Source organism: Catharus ustulatus, chromosome 1, assembly GCF_009819885.2.
Source record: "Catharus ustulatus isolate bCatUst1 chromosome 1, bCatUst1.pri.v2, whole genome shotgun sequence".
In the NCBI taxonomy this organism is placed as follows: domain Eukaryota; kingdom Metazoa; phylum Chordata; class Aves; order Passeriformes; family Turdidae; genus Catharus; species Catharus ustulatus.
In genome coordinates this window covers 46,162,571-46,179,915 of record NC_046221.1, presented here as the reverse complement: position 1 = coordinate 46,179,915, position 17,345 = coordinate 46,162,571, and the positions used below count along the sequence as shown (strand labels likewise).

Genomic DNA, 17,345 nt, shown 5'->3' with positions numbered 1-17,345 from the left:
ATTTTTTTTTCCTGTCCAGATAGCAAAATATGCTTGTTCTGCCACATTTTTACAAAATATACAAGATGCAAAAGGTAAGAGATTACCATGTAAGAGAGAGAACGTTTTGAATTATGCAAGTCAAAGTGGCTTCCTTGGGTAAACTGATGGACTATCCCAGAGATTCAATGGGATGGCTAGACTAGTTTGTCTTATTCTCCATTACAGTAATTTCACTACCATAAGGCGTACTGGCCTGTAAGGCGCAACCCCTGGAGTCGGCACATTTCAGATAAGGCACACCAGACTATAAGGCGCACTTTTTTTATGCAGTGAGGCTCTGCCCCCAGCTCCCCCCGCGCGGTGCTAGCCGACGGCCCCACCTCAAACCCGGCAGCCAATGGCCCCTGGGCCCGCCTGTATCAGGCAGGGCCGGGTTATATCCGCTGCCGCTCTGTACAGCGACCCCAGGGTCCCGCTGCTCTGGGAGTTCCCTGGTGCTCTGGGTGACCCGATGCCGGCAGGCTTGCCCCGTGTCGCTGCTGCCCGATTCCGGCGGCTTTTCCCTCTCCCCGCGTGGCGCCCACCCCGATTCTGGCGGCTTTCCCCATCCCCGTGTGGCTGCCGCCCCGATGTTCAGCGGCTTTTCATTCCCCCTGCGCGGCCGCCACCTCGATGCCAGCGGCTTTCCCCCCACCCGCAGGGCCACGTCCCCAATGCTGGGCGGCTTTCATCCTCCCCGCGTGACCACCGTCCCGATTGCCGGCGGCTTTCCTCCCCACCGCAGGGCCACCTCCCCGATGCCGGCGGCTTTGCCTCCCTGACCGAGCTGCATCGTCACTCTTTTCCCACCCCCATGCGGCCGCTGCCCCAATGCGGCCGGGCTTGCCCCGGCCCGGCGCTGGTCTGATGCCGCCGCCGGGCTGGCTCTGCTCGGCTGGGGGAGTGTTGTGGGCTCGCACTTCCGGGGTGGCAAATATCACAACTTTGTACATCAGATAAGGTGCACGGACTATAAGGCGCACTCCGGCTTCAAAGGAAAATTTTAGTCAAAACGGTGCGCCTTATAGTCATGAAATTACTGTACTCCCTCCTACCATGGGACTACATGGACCATCTTTCCAATGGAATGAGAGAGGAAGTGAAGTGTCTCCCTGTTGCTCCTCCACCCACAGCAGGCATGCTGCTCTGCAGCAATGGGGCGAGACGCAGCACTGTTTCTGAACAGAAAGTCAAGCAGGGACCCCAGGTCCCAGGGCAAAAGTTGGTGAAATGAGGGCTGTATGATTCAAGGAGGATTTCCGGCATGGAAAGTATTTGGCAGTTAAGATGCTGAAATCTTTGCTTCAGGATGGAGACCCCAGGAAGCAGATGCTGGCCTTCCCATAAAACAAGAACAGCTAAGGAGTCAGGGTCAGCGGGAGTGATGAAAGAAGAGACTTTTGTCCTTAGAGAGTTTACTATCTCCCAGAATCAGTAACACTGATGCTTGGTAGTATCAGCCCACACACTCAACATTGTCATACTCAGCGGTATTTTGAACCCTCATTAGGGCTCTGATGCGTGATAGCAAGATAAATCATAGAGGCAAAGCCACCAATTTAAAGTGCTACAATTAATGCTTACAATATAAAACCAGGCAGTTATGTTCACAGGAGACCTAATAAAGCCTGATACCTAGAAAAAGCTGAGCACACACTGAAATCTTTTAATCAGAACGGGCATTAATTACATCTCTCTCCTCTATCTGGCTGCCAGTATTCATCACAGTGGTAGAACTCAATATCATTAAGGCATCTACCTCAGTGCTAAACAGGACTAAAATTGGCCAATGGATTAAAAAGTAAATAGGATAGGATTGGACAGCCTGTCAGAGAGGGAGAATGACAGGAAAAAAAAACCCTCATTTCCACAGGAAACAAGGCAGAACAGAAAAGAAAGCAATGCACATCTCTCTCACAGTTGTAACAAATTAAGCTTCTCACACATGGCCCGCCAAAGGCTATTCTGTAAGGAGTCAAATGGCAAAAGGGATTGTCAACTGGACTTGTCATTTGAGGCCAAAAGGCTCCTCTCCACACTCCTTCCTTGGAAGCAAAACATGGGTTTCATGTGAAAGCGAAGTGCTGCATACACTGGTGGGCAATTTCAACCTGCCTGGTTTGAAGAAAATTAGCTGAAGCGAAAAGTAGGCACTGGTTTAGTCTCAGCAATACCATGAAAACCTTACTTAGATGTAACTCAGCTGGATGATCACCTTGAGTGGGATGATTAATGTGGTCGTCAATGTTGATACATTGAAATTCAAGAGATACAAGCTGAACTTCAAGGCATCCCAGATTGAAAATCTCAGGCTTTACTTTCAGGACGTTCAAATCGCTTGGTGCATGAAAATTTTAAGAATGTTCTAAGGAAAGGGCAGCAGCCAACAACAGCAGATTGTCTCATGAAGTGAAACTCACTTATAAAAAGACAACAGCCACCGGTGCAGGAGCTACTTCTAAAAAGAAGGTCAAACCACCCAATCATTGCAAACACTGCCTCTTCCTCCCCATGTGACACTGTTTCCCCAACAAAACACAGCTGAGGGGGATGGGACAGAGAATAGACGGAGAATGCCTCTCCCTCTCTGAATGCACACTCATGTGTGTTACTTCCCCAAGGAGGGAACATCATGTATTCAGGGATTTATACATAGAATATGTGTGCAAATAAAGCAAGCAAAGAAATACAACCGTGTAAAAAATGTGCTTGTCGGGGTAAGCACAGAACAGTGGGAACAACAAATGACAGAATTTATTCAGAAGTCACAACTGATGGGGCGCATCTATTATGGTTATGTGTAACACAGTAATAAGTACCTGTGGAGAAGAGAACTCCTGCTGTGTGAATGAATCTTGGATTTGGTTTAATTTTCTTTCTCGAGTGGTTGCATTTCCCCGATTGCTTACAAGTACAAAATAAACAAAGAATACTCAATAGATATCCAACATGTCTATCACCAAAACCAATTCTGTCAAAGAACATTTTATGAGCTTCATGTTCCAAATAAATTAAAAAATATGCATATCATATTAGATTTTTCTAGACGCTTTATCAATAATTAACACAGTTTGCATAAGAAAATATGTAAATTACTTTCAGTCAATGTTTCAGGTGATAGACTCCTGGCATGCTACAGTAATTTCACAATTATAAGCCACACCTGATTATAAGCCGCACGTCCAGGTGTCGGCAACTGTCTTGAGTTACAATACAGAGTGTGATAAAAGGTATCTATTCTATCACCATCTGTTGAGGGTGAGGGCAGGCAGTGATCCTTATCTCTGTGGGATATATTCTGCTAATGGGCCATCCATTGAAAGGCAGGACATTGTTCTTTATCTTTGCACAACCCATCCTTCCTCCAGTGAGTCATTTTCTGCTAATGGCCCATTGAGTCCCACTGTGTGACTGATAAAATTACTTCATCCCATTGGAAGTTTCTCCAGTCAGGGGGAAGAGCCCAGTATTTCTTACCAAGATAAAAACAGAGGTTTTGGGATACTAAGGTAGCCCCTTTCTCCACTGGACTCCAGAGGAAAACCGGATTTCTCCACATCATCACTGGACCTCCAGAGGGAAACTGCACTTTCTACAGGACCACCGCTTCAAGTGAACCACATCTGTCACTGCAGGAGAATGCAGCCACCATTTAATTGAACTGCTACCAACACCCTGCCTGATGGGGTGTCAGGTTTGTAGTTTTGACTTTGTCAGGGTTTGGAGATTGTTTCTTTGTAGTAGTGTTTTTTCTTTTAGTACTGTTTCTATTTTAATTTCCTAGTAAAGAACTGTTATTCCTAATTCCCATATTTTTGCCTGAAAACCCCTTGATTCCAAATTATAATAATTTGGAGGGAGGGGGTTTACATTCTCCATTTCAGAGAGAAGCTCCTGCCTTTCTCAGCAGACACCTGTTCTCCAAACTAAAACAGCAACTTTTTGTTCTTTGTCCATAAATAAGATGCACCTGATTATAAGCCACACTTCTGGGTTCGGACCAAAATTTTAGTCAAAATGGTGTGGTTTATAATCATGAAATTACTGTAATTCCCACAAACAGATTAGGAACAAAGACTTTCCATCGCACTGTTTTGGATGTAGGTTTTCTATTTATATTCTGAGGGTGAATAAATGTCTTCCCTCCCCACCCACTATGTTTCTGTGACTTTTAAAAACATATATAAATAGCTTTCCATTGGTACCATTTGTTTCTTCTTAGTGTCTGCAGGTTTAAACATAATTCTTCAATGTTTGCCTGAAGAGTGCCCTGCTCCTCTAATAAATTTCTTTAAAACAATTGGTATATTGCACCTCCTGAAAATAGAAATACAAGCTTTTTTGAGAGGAAAAGCATTTCTAAAATTCTAAAGCACTTCTAAGTTACTTTTTTTTTTAATACTTTCCACCAAGAGGCATTACTGTGATTAAATACTCAAGGGGTGGGCCAGGTGGAGCTTACACCTCAAACTGCAAAGTCAACAGCAATGTACACATTATTCTGACAACTTATCAGAATAAGACAATACTGTGAAGTTTAAAAAAACCCCACAACTGGAAAGAAGCCTATGATGAGTTTAAGAAACAGGTTTAAAAAATCATTACTAAATATGTAACTTCAGGGTGATTGAACTCTAAACCTCTGGGTGCAGCAATGGAAAGGAGCCCATAAAACAGGCAATTGTATTACAACACAAAGCTAAAACTATCTCTCTGTTTTTCATATAACAAAGACAACAGTTTCTGGTGAACCTGATAGCTGGCTTGAGTCTGTATAACCAAGTGTGTCTGTCAGGCTCCCCAGTATGCAGTTCTGTGCTCTTCTCTAAAGGCTTCTCTCAGCCCAGTTATTGGGCTGTACCATCTTACTCTTGTCTCACACCTGTCTCCATTTCAGGACTTTAAACCTGGCAATTTAAGGCAAAGTCCAGCTGAACGGGTTCCTATTTGCTCTGTGGGTTTCTTAAATGATGGATAAATACAATTTTTCCTGCTGTTTAAACACCTTTTATCTTCCCCAGTAGAGTAGAGGCTAAATCTATTCCAGTTGCCTGCAATGTTCCTAGATTCACCTTACTCCCTCCTGATGAACAGAGGAACAGTACTTTTACAAGTTATCAAAGACAGGTAGAAACTTTCTCCTTTGGTACTAGAGATGAGGGTTTCTGTTTCTTCTGTTTCCTGTCCTCTTAATTCAAATTACACCTATTTCATAGAATAAGCCACATTTCTAATCCATTGGCATCAGAGTCTTTTTTACTTCAAAGACTAGTGAAGGCACAGCACACACTGCAAAGTGCTTATCCTAGGAAAATGGTTTTCTGCTCAGTTGGGTAACAGGTTGTCTCTCTTCTCTGCACTTGTCTCACTTCCCAGAATGGATTCAAAGCAGTGCATGAAGTTCACTAATTTGTCTTAAAACTGGTTTCAATCACAGTTTGACAACTGCTAAAATGCTGTTTCCCTCCACAGAAGAGAATGTCTTCAGACACTTTTCTGTTCAGGCATCCTTAATAATCACCTATGCATAACAAGCTATTGAGGCCTTTTGCTTAGCACAAAACCTGCATATTCTAGATGAACATATAGCAGATGAACAAATTCTGATGTACCCATTTCCAGCCTTCAGAGAGACCGCTCTTTTACCACTGCCACCTCATATTTTTCCACTCCCACAGTCAATCCAAACTTGGTGTATTGTACTAGGAGCTTTCTTGGGCTACAAAGATCACCTAAAAATACAGGTTTTATTGATACCCTCTAAGCTACAATGCTGGAGGACAAAGGCCTTTTCATATTAAGTGTCTAAAGTCTACACAGTATTCCCATCTCCACTCTCCTTAAACCTGCCAGATGTGCACCAGATGCCAGAGCTGGGATAAAGATTTTTTAATCTGTGGAGAACATGACAGTTCTTACTGTCTATAGAATCTAATCTTACTCCTTGATTACTAGTACAATGAGAAGGAGTCACAGGCTGAACATGACTGAAATATCTCTCCCATTCACACATTTTCAATTTGATGTTCAAGGTCCTAGATTGTGATAACTACAAATAGTTCCCACCTCAGTCCTTACTTCCTCTCTTCTTTACCCAGCCTCCCAAACCTTCAGAAACGAACCAACCAGGTTAGCAAAATGCTGCTAAATTTAGGAGAAACACCCACTGGAAGTTTTATAAGCCTGACTCCTGAGAGAACAAGCCAAAATTGCCAAGGAGAGCTGCTCAGTGTTTTATCCCTTCCATGTTTCTTGTGTCTCAAACTGTGTCATGGCACAAATAGGGGTGAAGCTCTATGCTAACAGGGTCATACACCTTTTCCACCTGCAGCACACAGTAAGAACCACATTCTCTCAGCAGGCATATGCCTCCATCACTATTTACTCTGTAAGGGTTCAGTGGTAATTTCTTTTTGCTGCCTCTTTTTCTAAAGTACTTTATTCTTTTTCATCAAGACAGACATCTAACACACCTTCCATATCGTATTACCACCCCTTCTGTTTCTTTCATGTCTTTGTTCAATTTCTCCTAGTGAAACTCTAATTGCTCTCCGAAAAAGTGGAGCACAGGATAGTATATAGCAAATGCCAAGTTAATTAATTATCTTATAATCAAGATCTTTTTTCCTAAGTTCTTATCAACACTATCACAATTGTGCCTTGTGCTAAATTAACACTTGGCACATGAAATAGCACTCTACACATTGCTGTTACTGTCAAAAACCATGCTTAGCACACATGCAAACACACCACTTGCATTTAGAGAGCCTTGGAGGAACACACATCACTTTAATCTGTTCAGAAGGATATCAGTCCAGCAGCAGTACCTGACATTTTTCAGGAGGATTAGACAGCAGGGAGTGTGCCATAAGTGGAGGGGAGGAGAGGAGTGTGACAGAAGTAACATCAAAAACATCCTAAAGCAAAAAAGCAAAACACAAAGTTTTTGGGGGGAGACAGGGGGAGTTGAGTGCTAAGAAACTCAGTTATGAGTAAGTCACGTGTACAAAAATCAGGCAGATTAATGTTTCACTGTCCAATTACTCCAACTGTGGTTGTGTTCTTTTACTTAAGACCTTAACAGCATCTCTTGATGGTTTTTTTTCCCTCTTCAGCTTTTAACTTCTATAAAATAAAATTTCTATAATACTAATGTGTATTCTGTCAAGTCACATTTTTTATATTTTTCTTTCTTCTCTCCTTCAGAAGTAGGACCAAAACAGTGATGATGCTGCATATATGCTATGCTCTGATCTGGGGTCAATCTCTTTCTAAAAATAAAGAAATCCGTCACAGTGGAACACAGTTGATGGGTTTCGTTTGGTTTTTTGTTTTGGTTTTTTTTTGTTAGATTTTTTGTTTTTTGTTTGTTTGTTTTTTGATTTGATTTGCAAACACTTCTTACACTGGGAAAATTTGTATTGACACCTTCATATTCTTATTAAATACCATAAAATAAATGTGTGAAGACTAACCTGTGGAAGTTTTTGTGCTAACCACAGTTGAATCAATTAAACTGCTAACAGAATCAGAAAAATGCCAACATATTCAACACTTAAGTTTCAAAAAACCCATGTCAGGCACTGCATTTGCTAGAGCGAAAGCCAGTCAGCACCAAGACAAATTGTGGTGCACTTGCCCCAGACCAGTACCCAGTTTGCCATACCAGGTTCTAACCTAATCTGTTAAACAATTTCATGCTGAGGCAAAGCTGTTTCACAAATGACCGCGACTGCTGCTGTATTGCTTTACAGACACTGTGCTAATAGCTATTAGGGGAATTTTCCTTTTCTTTTGTCAGCACAAGCACTGTCAGTCAGTGTCTTTCATCAGCTGGAAGTGACTGACATGTCAGAGTGTAGATAAATGAAATAAATACTATGCTGGTACTATTTTACATTCCTTCTCATTTCATAAACCCATAAATTGTCAAGGGACATTGCATTTAACCCTATTTTCTTTTGTCATGTTGGATATCACAGGTGCACAGACTGTGCACCCCATTTAACTGATAGGCCTTGAAATCTTCTGTGGACAAATGGAGCAGCAAGGGTGAAGCAGGTTTTGAATTACAGAGAAGATATTCTAGGGAGCTCTGAGGACACCGGAAATCTCCACATGAAAGTTGAAATTATCTTTTTTAAGACAGCACCATGAGTACAGACTGCTTTGCCCTTCCATTCTTTCACTGCCACATGGGTCATATGAAAATAAAGCTGGGTTTTGACATACTTTTCCCCCCTCACTCTTCTTTCTCATCTGCTGTCCTATCTCAGTTACAGCTCAGTTTGCAGTAAGCTAAGTTTAAGGTCTGAGGTGAAATAATGTCAGTATCAGGGACAAGCATTTTTGCTGCAAAGTTAAATCCTACAGGACCTTCTGCGTTTGACTCAGAATGATCAAAAGGTGTGTATTCATACTGGACATCAACTGCAAGTGATGATAAGCTGGAAAGTTTTCCCCTTTTTTCCCTATTATTGAACCACTAACCATTACAACCTGAGTGATTTTTTTATTATTTCACTAGTATGTGTCACAGTTCTACAATGTGACAACAAAATGGTAAGCATACGTTATTATTTACAACAGCATTTTGGGGCACTTCGCACTTAGATTACAAACGCATAATACTTTATGTTGTACTACCCTATCAAACTTCCTAACAATCTAGCAAAACATTATTTGCTTTACCACCCTTTCTTGTATGGTTTTCCCGGTTTTTTCCTTTCCCACATTTGATAGTGATTTTAGTTACACAAATATTGCTACATTTCCCTTTATCTCATCTCCTCTCAGTAAGTGTCATTTTGCTCTCCCTGAAGTGTATTTCTCATTGCCCACCTGGTACCTCTCCTTGGAGACCTTTTTCCTATCACGTTCTCACTTTCAGTACAGGTTCATTCCTAGAGAATGGTAAGTACAGACAAGCATTCTTTAGAACAAAGCATTTTTCAATTCAAAACCCCCCAAAATATTTAGTGAAAATATTTTTTAAAATGTACATAACCTTCAATCATTGTTATGTGCAATACCTTCTTTGCATCACTGGTGGCATCTGTGAGTTTACCTTTCTTCAGAATCCAATTTTATGCCCATATTAATTTGAAAAACTTCCTTTAATAATAGCAACAGTTCTCCTACATTAAACAGTTCTCTCAGTGCTCCTTGCACAGTGCCATCTAGCTTGACACCTCATAAAGCACAATTCATAGCCCACCTAGCGTACAGCAGGAGAGTAACTGAGACACTGGCTCTGAAAATCCCTGAAGTATTCACTGTGGGTGATTCTTCTCTCTTCCTGACTGGACTTCTAGCAATGCAGGCCTAGGAAGATTTGATCTAGAATCGCTGTTGTTACTTGACTCTTCCCCACAGATCATGCAGCAGAAAAAACAAGAGCAGGCAGCAGAGCAAACAGCAGAGCTTGCTGAGGAACGGGTCTCACAGCTTGACAAGTCAATGGCAAGACGACTCTGTTAGAAGAAACAGCTCAAAGATGCTCCTCCTGGTTTGTGTACAGACAAATGAGGATGCTGCGTACTCAAGGGCCTTCTGCTGGATTAAACTGGCTTTGCCCATTCCAGCCAGTGCCACTCCAGAACTCAGGTGGGACAGGATCATTGGGAAAAGTCCTCCACAATCCTCCATAAGGAATGCAACACAGACAAATCAGCACACATTCTCCCACACCAGCATCAACTGAGTATTTTTGCCACTTTCTGCACAGCCCACTGGAGGCACTAGTGTGGCACAAAGAAGAGAGCAGAAGGCATTAACAAATGCTCTAGGCCATCCATCGACTGTTTCAGGTGAGACTCCTGTGAAATCCTAAGATCACACCACGATGTTACCATTAACTTGGTCTCAGAGTGAATTCCTTGCAACTGTAGCACTCAACACTGTACTTTTCAATCAGTCTGCATGTATATAGGTCCTGAAGTCCACTTCTAGTCAAGCTCCTCTCCTTACTGCCCATGCTCTTAACACATAGTTAATGCTGTTCTTTGACATTTCACAAAGACTGTAATTCAAGTAGCTTTAAGACTGCAAGCTCTGTAATTCCAAACAGTCAGCACGTGTCAAAAAATAACAACTTAATATTTTTGCAGATTTAAGCATATAAACAATTATTTTCTTAACTATAGAAATTGTTTGAAATTCACATGTAGGTTTTGTTTGTTGGTTGGTTTTAAAGACACAGACTCAGAAGCTTAAAATTACCACACACCTGTACTGTACACAAGAAAAGTATTTTGGCAGACAAAAGAATCTATTTTCACAGGATCTATTTTATATTTAACATTATGTGTTACCCTGGTCTATTTCATAACAACAATATTAACGCCTTCTGAATGCAGTACCATATTGCTTCTTATGAACCAGAAAAATGTCTACAAAGGGCCAAGAAATATAGACAACACATGCACCTCCTTATTCAAACACACATATTTTAGGTAGTCCTTTAAATAAATACTGGTATATACTATTCCTATAGTAACACCTGTATTTGACAAAGACACAATCTTCAATTAACATTTTTATAATATTTTCCCTATTTTGCAGTTGATATTCTTAACTTAATCCAGAAGCTTTTCATTATGGGAATGTTTCTGCACATTTAATAACATACTGATATTTTAACATATAAAAGAATATATAGTAACGGATTGAAAGGAGATCAGTAAGCAACCACAAAAAAAAAAAAAACCAAACCCCCCAATAATTCAGAATTTATTTAGAAAATAATCATCTTTATTCTGTAGCTTTGACTAGAAGGGCCAGTATTTAGTTTTATTCTACATATGCATATTCTGCATGCACACACTTAAACTTCATTATTCAATATCCCTTGCAAGTGAAGACCGGGATTCTCACCCACCTATTACTCTCCATATCCCATTCCCATGGAAATGCAGTAGTATGGATTGTCCTTGCCAAGACAATTAGCTAGAGAAGAGGAAAGCCAGGTTACCAGACAAATAGCATATTGAGGAACTAGAGATAAATTAAAGTCCTCTTTTGCAGATGCTCCTACAGCTCTATGAATCCCAGTAAATCTTCCTTTGCCCTTGATAGTATGCCTCACCCCACACACAGAAAGCTAAGGTCAGTGAACTCTCCCAGAAGGAAATGGACAAAGGGGAACTTCTTAAAGTTGCCATTTTCATTCCTCTTCTGGGCCTGTTGCTGCTGTTTGATCTTCCTAATCAGCTATCTATCCATCTGAAGTACAGCAAACATACTTTAGTGGGATGTTTTTGGTGAGTGGTAAAACAAATAACACAAAAGCTTTTGAAAAATGAAAATTCACCCAATTCACAATTAGAATTCAGATTAGGTGGTGCACATTTGGAAAAGACAGAATGACTCTTCACCATTTTTAAAATAATGTGTTTTGAATTTTGTAAATGTAATTTTGTTCTGTCTCTTTTGTAACAAAAGTTTCAAGTACTATTATTCAGCTCTTCTGTGGACAGTACCATTCAGATATCTGATGCCTCTCTTCTCTCCCTTGAGCATTTCCTCTCTTCAAGAGTAGCAGATGGAAGACACCTCCCCTGTGGGGAGTTTACGGCACAGTCAGACCCCAGACTTGGTTCACATACTTGGTGCAGACTCTCTGGTTATGTCTGAATTTGTGAGATCTGCATGCACCAAGGGCACACCAGTCCTTCACAATGCTGAAAGACTACACCTACACAGCATGTAGATTCCCGTGGCTGCTGGGTACAGGCGGGCCCGGGGGCCCATTGCTGCCAGGTTGAGGCGGGGCCTCTGCCAGCAACTGCACGGGGGGAGCTGGAAGCTGATCCTCGCTGCAAAAAGAAAGTGCGCCCTATAATCCGGTGCGCCTTATATAATGTACAAAGTTGCGAAATTTGCCAGCTCTCGGAGGTGCACCTTATAGTCCGGTGCGCCTTCTGGTCGTGAAATTATTGTAGTTCTCTCCGTAAGCAGGGGTGGGAGAAGCATGTAATCAAGAGTTAGTTGTCAGCAGTTTAGCAGCCACTTATATTCAGTCAAGAGTAAGAAAAATACAGGCAAATACTGAGACAGCAAGATGATGGCTTTTTTCACACACAAGGCTATATGATTTTTCACACAGTTCTGTACTTTGTTCCAAAATATTTCAAGGTGGTTTTAAACCACTATTGTAGGGTAAGGGCACAAATTGCAGTTACTGTGGCAGTATGCGTAATTCACACATAAAAAAGGCAGTATTTTAGAACTTACAGCAAAACACAAAAATCTTCTAAAAATATTGATTGACAGGTGCTTATTTTTACTGAGAAAAATAATTGCACAAATTATTCCTAAAGCAAAAGGCTAATTATACATAAAATTTTTGAGAGCTCTGAACCACAAATCAGAACACACCAATACTTATAAACAAGGACTCTCCTCTTGAGAAAAAACAAAACCCCCCAAAAAACCATTTTAGAGAAATTCAGCATGCTGGTTAGATCTGTGTAACTACAAAAGCAGATGAAAGAAAAGCTCCAAGTACAATCAATAGTTTATAAAATCAAAGCAAAGCCGTATTTCAAAAACCAGAAGCAGACTTGAGAAAAGCAGCTGATTTATAAAAAACATTTTTTTAAATCAGCAAGGAATTAAAGCAAAGCATTTATTTTTCTGCTGTATAGGCAAAGTATGCACAGGCTCCAACACACATAATCAATTATGGAGAAAGCTGTAGCATCTGAAATATTTCCTCCTTGTAAGAAACACTGAGGTTACAAAGATTACCTTGAATGCAGCTCACTTCAGTTCTGAACAGTGCCACCACAGTCTGTGCCCAAGAAATACTTAAACCACTCTACAATACATTTAAGCTCCCCAGCACAGTTAAAAAACTTAATCTCTAACTTGGCAAAAATACTAATTAAGGTCTCACATGGGACAGATCAACATCAGTTACACACAGTATCTAGAAAATGAACAGACAAAGCTCAAATAACACTCAATAAATAAATAATTATAGTGATGCATTAAAAGCTAGCAGCAGTTTCAGAGATTTTTTAACTATACAGTGCCCAGCTAACCATGAACCAAGCAATGCAAAACAATAAAAAGATACAATGTCATTATTAGATTTGATCATCTGCAGTCTGTGTTCAGGACATGTTTTTCAAAATTGCATTCTGAATGTTTTCAGCCTGTCTGTACAGATTTATGTGAATATTAAATCATACCAGTCATGTATAGTAATTTCACGACTATAAGGCGCACCGGATTATAAGGCGCACCTCCGGCAGTCGGCAAATTTCACAACTTTGTACATTATATAAGGCTCACCGGACGATAAGGCACACTTTTTTTTTTGCCACGAAGATCCATGCCACGTGCAACAAAGTAACGAATTAGTAACAGAATCCCGCGATAGTGGAGTTTACTGGCAGATGCTCAATTTGCAAATATTTTTCACAGATCGGTGTAGCCTTTAAACACAGCCCCAAGCGCCCTCCCCGTGTGCGGGCCCTGGCACTCCCGCCCACCCCCGGCGCCGGTTGGTGAGGTGGGGCTTGGGGCGGTGGCGGTTTGGGCTGGTTCAGGGCTGCCGTGGTTCGGGGTGACTCGGGGCAGCCACAGTTTGGGGCGGTTCGGGGCTGCCGTGGCTCGCGGCTTCTGTGGCAGCCCACTCCCTCCCTCCCCGCGCTGCCCCGGTGCTCTGGGTATCCCGTGTTGCACTGGGGGCCCCACGCCTTCCCGGGCTTTTCCCCCACGCTGGCGCAGCCCCAATGCCGGCAGGCTCACCCCATTGCCCCTATGGTGCCGGCTTTCCCCCTCCGCCTGGGCTGCTCCACTGCTGCCGGGCTTGCGCCACACCGCTGCTGGTCCAATGCCGGCAGGTTCGCCCTGTGCCGCCACTGCCCCAATGCCGGCGGGTTCGTCCCGATGCCACTGGGCTCGCCCTGGTCCAGCGCTGGCTCGATGCCGCCACCGGCGGGCTCAGCTCGGCTTGGGACTGTTGCAGGCTCACACTTCCGGGTTGGCAAATTTCCGAATTTTGTCCATCTACAAGGCGCACTGGACTATAAGGCGCACTTCCGGGTTCAGACCAAAATTTTAGTTAAAAGGGTGCGCCTTATAGTTGTGAAATTACTGTACAGATAACTCAGGATGTTAAAGATCAGATTTTTGGTTCCTCAGTTATGGAATGCAAAATGACAAGTGTTTTATTGGAGTTTGTTTTTCAGGGAAGGAATAGCCTTTCTCAAAAATCAAGTCCCTTAAATTTCTTCCTTTCTTCTCTCTTTGTATGTCTCATAATTTAAAGATATGACGACCTTGATCAAATAGTTTTTCTATTCTAATTTCTTTTCTATTTCGAATTAGTACAGTATCAGCTCTTGTCAAATTCCATTCAAATGGGTTATATTCAACACACTGTACCTGAATATTAGCACATTTTTTAAAATCTTAAAGTTATACTACAAATATCCAAGTAAAATAAAATGCTGTGTTGAAGTAAAATGTATAAATTCCCTCTACTGTGTGTAGCTGAGAAGTTTCTCCAATAATCTTCTCAAAAACCTTCAATGACTCCAACTTCTTTAAAATCCTTAATAAAGTATTTGTTTACAAGAGGGTAGAAATTCCCAGATTTATTATTTAATCAGGAGAACATAAAGTCAAGTTTGTAAAAGATCAAACAAACAGAGATTCAGTAAGAAAAAAAGTAAGCTACATAAATTGGGGAAACATTTTAAAATATGTATTATATGCCTGTTACATTTGTGTTTATGCAATTATAACAACCAAAATACCAAACAAACTCTTTGAGAGCCTGCAAGTATTTCATCTAAGGAGGTCTAATGTTCTATTCAATAAAGCACAAGTGACTCATTTTGACTTCCTGGTTAACACTACTAAAAAAAGCCCGAAACGAAAACAACCTAATAAAAATTAAAACATGACATCTAAATTTAATTAGGACCCTGATTCTCACATCTGAGATTGACAGGGGCTTTCCCCTTCAGTAAAATAAGAGCATTATAAAAGTCATTTAGCACAATCCACAACACTTTGCTATGAATGTATGTGACCTAATATGATTTACACAAAATTCACCTACTTCAGTATCTTAATATTACATATTACATCAGATACAGTAAGCATAACAGAAACTGCTACTTGGAAGAAAAAAAATGGTAAGAGCAATGGCATTGATTTTAATTAGCAGGTTGGGTATTTCTAAGATGTCTCTGGCATCCCAGTGCCAATTATCCTGATCTGTACTATTTTACCAAGCCATTGAAAGTGGATCCTTAAGGGCAATTACATAAGTCAGTAACTCAAACTATCCAAGTTCCCTTCAAGTGAGTGAAAATATTCCTCTTCCACACAGGGGGATGTCTTTCTCCGGCTCGGACATGCGCTCATATTAAAATACACTGTTTAGGATTCAACATTTTTCTTAGGATTATCTTCCTGGAACACCAAAAATTTATTCTTAACATTTATTTTTTAGTTTCTTTTACTTCTTCCCTTTAACAGTCCATGTGTTTGCAGGTCATCAGCTAACAGTACATACGTTGTAACACTGCACAGAGGAACAACTTCACTCTTCACTTCTGCTTCTCCACCTTCTGCTAATGTAGCAATCCATCCCATAATACTTACAAGCAGTAACTCCACACACACCTGTTCTCATGAGAGGCTTTGTGCTGGCACACCCAGAAAGGAAGTCATGGCAACTGATGCATCTCTGAGAGCATCAATGTCGCTTTGGAGATCTGCGGCCAGCAGCATTTATCTCATGTAATGCTAGGCTTAACAGTGCAGTAACAATTCCCACTGCATTTCACATTTCCAAATGTTGCCAAAAGAAAAGGAACTATGAAGGTATCATTACAGTACTCCCTTCTGGAAATTTCACCATTCATAAGCAAAATGCTTATTTACTCAAACACTGCTTAACACATACTACCTCTGTCAATATGAATTTTAAACCTGCTTATGCCACATTTTGCTTAAGTAGAAGCAAAAATCTATCTTGTGGTTTTTTTAGACAAAAATTAGTTTCAGATTCTCCAATATTTTTAATTTAATCTTCTTTTTAGATTTCCAGTGATATTTCCAGCAAAATTCTCAACCTGAGTTAATTAAAAATCATCTGCTTCTCCTAAGGCTTTGATTCAGTCTTCTGAGTATTAGAGCACTGAGTGCATTCCTTTATATTGACTCTAGAGCACTTGGTATTGTTAATTGTCTTTCAGAGACCAAAGAATTCATTGGCATGTTGCAAAGACATCAGGTACCTTAGCACAGAAATTTACTGTGTATATGTACATATATATATATATATATATAAAAACAATATGCTCCTGCATAAAATCATGTTTTCTTCATGCCAGTTCAAACCCATTTGTCTAAAGTCGGTGATGTATAGAATACTCGCTGTATGCTATGCTCTTGCTGCTGTTATTCAGTAGCATTATCATTTTCTCCCTTCTGCTCTCAGAACTTGGATTTTTCTCATGCATCAAGCTTGGGAGACTGTATAACTTCTTAAAATTGAACATTTAAAATGTATTTGCAATGAACTGTTTAAACAACAGCTAGTGATTTATCTCAACAGCTTCTTCATTCAGCCCTCATTTAAAAACTCAATCTCAGAATTAAATTTCACCCATTTTTTTTTTTGTTTGAAATCACATAATCAAAACCTGCAATCAGCATTACAATAGTTTGTCAAGGCTGTGTCCTGAGATGTCTGTAACAGACTTTGAAGCTTACACATACCTCCCTCCCTTTGATCAGGGTACCTCCCCTGTCTATTCTTTGTATCACTCCTTCTTTTTCCCTTCCCCTCCATATTTGAGTTTAGTGACTAACAGCTATGCAGCAACTGACTTTAGGCTTGGGAAGTAAACTCCATGATGGACTATGGTCCACGTAACACCTGGCATGGGCAGGAATTGTTGGAACAAAGAAAGTTTGGGTTCGAAGGTTTTTATCTGCCCTCCCTGCTCCTCTCTGTAGAAATAGTCTTGTTTTTCAAAGAGTGAAAGTTGCTATTGCATCGAGGAGTTGCAACATGAATTTTTGCTGCTTGTCTGCTTGTTCAAAAAATCCTGTTAAATCTGAACCTCGGTATTCTTTGAAAAAATAATTCCCTGACCTAACCATGCAAAAATAATTGGATTTATGTAGTATAAAGTTGATGATGGTACACGTGTTATCAAAAGGAACTACAAAAACACTTATCTCTATACCATGTAGTATCTCCTGTCCTTTCTTGTCCCTTCTGTAAGGCAAACCCTCGTGTTTCTTTCAACAAGAAAGCTGCTAATGAAAGCTCTCATTATTATCTATTA

At 40.8% G+C, this 17,345-nt stretch overlaps 1 protein-coding gene across 6 annotated transcripts in view; it reads right to left on the bottom strand.

The window, feature by feature from the left end:
- LOC116996886 (myosin VIIA and Rab interacting protein) overlaps positions 1-17,345 on the bottom strand; it is a 242,886-nt gene that overhangs the window by 128,905 nt on the left and 96,636 nt on the right. The window lies entirely within an intron of this gene.